The sequence below is a fragment of the Saccostrea cucullata genome, unplaced genomic scaffold, assembly GCF_032062105.1.
Source record: "Saccostrea cucullata isolate Sc308-1 unplaced genomic scaffold, CSIRO_AGI_Scuc_v1 ctg12560, whole genome shotgun sequence".
Taxonomy (NCBI): domain Eukaryota; kingdom Metazoa; phylum Mollusca; class Bivalvia; order Ostreida; family Ostreidae; genus Saccostrea; species Saccostrea cuccullata.
In genome coordinates, this window is record NW_026922228.1 from 5,008 (window position 1) to 11,344 (window position 6,337).

The window sequence follows — 6,337 nt, forward strand, 5'->3', positions numbered from 1 at the left end:
GATTTTCCACGTACGTAATATCCTACCTATTAATAATCCCTTGTCAGTATGGTGAAAAAGCGATGTCTTTACTTCTCTTAAAAACCTCCATTTAAGGATGGATTCTTCTCATATTTCTTATATTCACAGAATCTTGATTTTCTGAATAATTAATATTGAGTATGTGTACACTTATTTAACATCCAAACAAACCGGTGTAATCAGCCTTGATTTTCGGTCAAGGTCGTTTGAAAGTCAGTCCTAAAAATAGTACTTTTACACATAGAAATTTTGAAATTTACGCATAGGAATAAATTTTGCTGACAGAAAAAAATATCTTGCTCAATAAAATTAAAGTTGTAACTTATTTTTGATCACTAACTAACATGAATTGAGATGGTGGGAAAAAAAACATGAGATCCTCAATGTTCAATAAAAACATTTAATCCGAATTTCCTCGATAATTTCTTTCAAATTTCTCAGTTTTCATAAATTTACATGAAATTTCATTTCAATTTTTACAATTGATCATATATTGTCAAATATTTAGATTTTTGTCAGATGAGTATTCAAATGTTGAAGATTAATTTACAAGAGAGAAAAGATATGGTATTCATGCTAATTATAGAACAAATTTAGCCCGAATTTACTCAACAGTTTCTGAAATATTCCATTTTACAGAGTGGTGATCAAATCTATAAGAAAGATTCTTAACCCCCCGAGACAGGCCATTTGGTGTAATTGTGACACATATATACATTCAATTCCTCCATTTATACATTTCATTTTATGATAGTTTGTACAAATATTTAAAATATTTATTTCGAATTTCCTCTAGCTAGTGTCATTTTATTCCAATGAATAAGTTAGGTTTGACAATTTTATAAAATACATTCTGGATTCTTTTCCTATTTTATATATTCAGAAAATAATGCAATTATGCATGGAAACATTTCAAGATATGCGCAATTAAACGACAAGAAAAGATGTGGGGTCATCATCCTTGCTTATGTTTGAAGGTCATTTGAAAAGTTGGTGCTAAAAATAGATTTTTCCTCCTGTGGAATTGAGAAATTTTGAAATTGATGTTTTGGAAAAATGGAGATGATTAGGTATGAAAAAACAATTTAAGTCTTATCCTTTATGTTAAAACAATGTACTAAAGTAAAAAAAATAACAAACTTTTGATCACAAATGACACAAAATATTTATTCTGAATTTCCTCTGTACTCTTTATAAAGTGATATTTTAGTCTTTGACATTCATTCTTTTTCATTTAATTTTTTACTTAAATTATATATTCAGGAAAAAATATTTTTACAACCATAGGAAAGATAGATGTTGAATGAATCATTTACAACAAAAAAATAAAGGAGTATTCATATTTATTAAATGGCCAGGTTAGCTCGAATTTCCTCATTTTAAATATTATCACTAAAAAAGAAAATGCTTTCAATATATCATATAGGCTAATAATTTAAGAGACAGGACAGGCGGTTAGATAATACATTTTCTCTAAAATGTGATATGATGTATTATTTTGGAAATAATTGCTGAAATTATTGCCATGTTTCCAAAAAAACTTCTAAAAATTCAATCCGAAATTCCTCTGTTATAAAATATACCGGTTTCATTATTTACAGAAAAAGTAAAGGTTTGCGAACGAAATACATGTATATTTTTGCTGAGTTAAAGGCCAAAACTTTATGTTATATTATAGAATCTTCATATATGTTGTACATGAACTATATGACATGTATAAAAATATTTATCAGCACCAACACAATTACAATAATTGTCAAGGGTGCAACATACTAGTATAAGAATCACCAATTGTTCATACAATTTTATACAATACACTGCATCTAGATTTTGGGGCTATACATTCATCCCACAATAATATAATTTACACAATAATACACAATAAATATGTATTACAATGATTTCTAAATATATGGTATTTCTTAATAAATAAGTGTTATTTTCAGTATTTCTGTACATTCAATGACTAATCTATCAAAGATGTATGAGACAAATTTGATACTTTTCCTTTCAAGAAAAAAATACATCAATATCCTCTTAAAAGTTAAATTATAATTATTGTATTTTTTTGTAGCTAAATAAAAACGAAATACATCTTAAATCTCTCCTGTGTAACAAATAATTTACAAAATCTTTCATTAGGGAGTGTTTATAGGTAAATCCCCTTTTCTGTGGCAAGGTTATGTGCACCAAGTCTCAACCTGTTAATGATTGGTCTCTCTGTTCTTTTTTTTTTGGGGGGGGGATATCAGTGTAATTCACAGAATCTGAAATCATCAAAAACAACAATAACTTAAATAACATTTTAGTTTGGTGAATTATGAACCTTTTCTCTTTTAAATATTGATCTGATATTGTTTGTTTAATTGCTTCTCAGATATGATTTTTAATGAATTTGAGGAAAAATCTTAACTTGCTAAAAAATGAGAAAATCTTTTTAGTTCACCACTCACTTGATGTGCAAATTTCTTGCTGAACATCTGTTCACCTCCTGAGAGTCCAATTTTTTTGCCTACAATAATAAAAAAAGGATTAAATATATGCATAGCAGTAAAAATGCTGCATTACATGTTACAGTGTATTATACTTTCAAGTTAAATACTAAAATCTGATTATATAGTTTAGATGCATCTAACAATCTTTTTTGTTATACTTTTAAAATTTGTTCCTATACAAAACTATACATTTCTAATGTTTTGCTGAACGGGCATAAAACAATTGATATGTATTAAACTACTGAGTGAGATGTCGGACCAGTCGATGAAATGTTGGATCGCTTACATGTACATCACACAATTGGTGGAACTTAATCAAATTTGCATTTGTTGATGTTTAGCAGTGACGGACGTGAAGTTCATGACAGTACAAGATAAATATACATCTAAATAAGTATTAAAATGAAATGTATCACAAAACGTTTACCAACTGTGTTCTCAAGCAAATAAATTTCATCAATCCTCAAACAAATTGTCTGCCTTCCAGGCGTATCTGTCTCAGGCAGACACTTTGGATCTTGGGTCTGATAAAATGCAAGTTGCCCTTGAACTCAGTCAGTAATATTTAAAATTGACATCCCTTGTATCAGTTGACAATGGTTTTCCTCGGGGTGTCAATTTGGATTGTAGCCCTTAAAAACATGCACTATTTATATAAAAGTTAGATACAGTTGTGTTCATATTTCTTATAATAATGTACCTCAGTAGTCCATCTGCAAGCAGATTTGTTCAATCATCCTGCCTAAGTCTGGCCTTCGGTCTACCTTCAACTACAAGTAGACTACTCCTGGGTAAATTAAGTACTGTAGGGCTGTTTGCTCCTAAGAATTAAACATGAACAGTTCTTAGACAATTGTTTTTAAATTAACAAAAACTGGTTATAAGATTAAACATTCAATCTTATCTGTATTTCATTTATTGATTTATAAAAAAATGAATAAAGTTTTTAATAAATATATTTTATTTTATACACCACATTGTATAACAGTGTTTAATGTCTTATTTAAATTTGTACTATAAAAAAAAAACATTTTAAAACCTAAAAACACAGAAAAAATACAAGAATCGCGAGCGCAGCGAGCGTCGCGAAGCGACGCTCGTCACTGCGAGCTCTTAAAGCAACACCTGTGCGAAGAGAAAATTCGGACTACTGCACATTCATTCGATAGAATTTTTTGATGCCGTAATTTCGACCCACAATGCATCACTTGTTTAAGCTACGTTAAAGCTACGTTCTCGTGAGAATAGTTACAAAGGTACTAAAAAGTATATATGCCCTGATTAAATGGATAAATAATGAAGATAAATAGCAAACAAAACGTTCTTCATTTTGTTTGCTATTTATCTTCATTATTTATCCATTAAATCAGGGCATATATACTTTTTAGTACTTTTGCAACTATTCTCACGAGAACGTAGCACTGATCAGGGTTCTTTAGGGGAAATGTAACTTACATACGACGTCATGTGACGTCTAGACCAATCTCTCACCAGAGGGCGTTTTACGCTCATCGCTCCAAGCGGAGCGCGCCCTCTGGTGAGAGATTGAGTCTAGACGTGGAGTTCGACGTACGAGCCCGATTTTAATTCTAACAAAATAAACATCTGCGCTCGCCACAACGGTCGCACCGTCAACATATTATATAAATAATTTCTGGACCATTGTGTTTTATTTTGCTTCATAAATTAGACAACTGTTTGTCTCAATGTTATTGATTTTTCCACACAATATATACTCATTTTTCACTTTGATTTGTACCCCAACGGAACACCTTACTTTTCTAAAAACTTCATGATTGATGTGTCTTTAACAAATAAGGCTAGTTAGTAATGTAACTTGTTGTAATTATATACAAAAAATGCTATTTTTGTGAATAATTATTTGTCATAAAACTGACGAACACACGGCAATGATAAATTTTAATCCTCAAATGTAGAACAGTCGCGGGAACATCACACGAAATTATGGGTATACATCAATCTATAATATCCTTGCTAATTCCCATTTATCAGTAAAAACCACGTAATTCATTTTTAAAATTATGAATTAAATTGTCAGACATACATAACTAACTTACATGTACAATCTCACTGCACAGTGACACGACATGACATCAGGCGATCGAGGCAACGTGGGTTTGCAATCTCGCATGTTTGTGACCTTCAAGTTTCCTTTGGTTGATCGGGTGTCCCGGGTATAAAGAAATGGATGACTTAAAATTGTTTTAATCATTGCTTCTACAATTCAAAACAATCCTCTCGGGGTCATCTACGGGAAACGACCTGGACATGTTGACATTCGCTACAGAACTGCGTATTTTGTGGGAATTGTCGCAAATCAAAGAAAAATTCACGAACAACTTAATTTTTTTAAATAGAAATAGACTCAACAATACATAAAATAATAAATAAAACAATAATTTTTTATTCAGATTGATTAAATATGTAATTTGCATTTTACGACTTCCAAAATCTATGGAGACCCATTGACGACGTAAAATGCTGACAAGAATCCATCCTTAAGATGTTAAGCAGGAATAAAGAATTTTTTAAATGTATAATTTAGGATGTAATAGGTAAAGTAATTGTAGGGAGACAATAACTTTATACAAGGTATGTTTCAACGAATAGGTGAAATAGGTGAATATGCTCTTAGGTGAAAAAAACTGAATTGATGTCATTTGACAAAGGGAGTTTATATAAGATATTACAAAAATATATCTTCCAGCCCATGCAAGTAGATGTTAAAAACACGAATTACAGGTATCTGGTAACATTTTAAGCATCTACAATGAAAAAATACTTAAAATGTGTCAAAGATAAAATGAATCTGTAACCATGTAGATTTGTTTACAAAATCTAAACTAAAAAAATGAAAGAAAAAGTGAGCTAGCTCACAAACCCCACGCTCCCCCATAACTTGACGGTGAAACACATAATGAAAGGCACAGTGCACTTTAAATACATAGTATTTATTTTGTATATTTGTTTAATGGACGTTGAGATTGAATACTGTTCGTTATTTCTATATCCTTCATAGATCAAAAGGGCAATACTGTGGCCTTCATAGATCAAAAGGGCAATACTGTGGCCTTCAACTCGACATTTAGATATATCGACGACGTATTGTCTATTAATAATGATAATTTCCATTCCTACGTCGACACGATATATCCTGGTGAGCTTGAAATAAAAGATACCACAGAGTCCGACAATTCTGCTTCATACTTGGATATTTTACTTGAAAAAGACACTAATGGTAATCTAACAACCAAGCTATATGATAAACGTGATGACTTTAACTTTTCTATCGTCAACTTCCCTTACTTATGCAGCAATATACCTTCATCACCTGCATACGGAGTATTTATATCTCAGTTGATTCGATACGCAAGAGCATGCTCTACGTATGAACAATTTCTTAAACGAGGTAAATTATTGACAAGCAAGTTGATGAAACAAGAATATCAACAGTCTCGTTTAAAGTCATCATTTCGTAAATTCTATGGTCGATACAATGACCTTGTCAGCAAATACAATTTATCATTGAATGAAATGCTGACTGACGTTTTTCATACCAATTGTTAGTCCATTATTTATACACTGAATTGACCACGGATTTTTTCCGTTATATCCTGATTATGACAACGAGTACACGGCGGGTGTGACCGGTCAGCAGGGGATGCTCACTCCTCCATGGCACCTGATCCCACCTCTGATGTTTCGGGGGTCCGTGTTTGCTCTGCTCTTATTTTGTATATTTGTTTAATAGACGTTGAGATTGAATACTGTTCGTTATTTCTATATCCTTCATAGATCAA

General features: G+C 31.3%; 1 long non-coding RNA gene across 1 annotated transcript; it reads right to left on the minus strand.

Annotated features, from left to right (window-relative positions):
* Positions 1-1,978: 1,978 nt before the first annotated feature.
* LOC134261416 (uncharacterized) lies at positions 1,979-4,741 on the minus strand. Its single transcript, XR_009990813.1, has 4 exons — positions 4,595-4,741; positions 3,217-3,337; positions 2,475-2,533; positions 1,979-2,288 (listed from the first exon to the last, which is right to left on the minus strand). It is a non-coding gene; the product is annotated as an uncharacterized LOC134261416 (long non-coding RNA).
* Between the last annotated feature and the right edge of the window lie 1,596 nt (positions 4,742-6,337).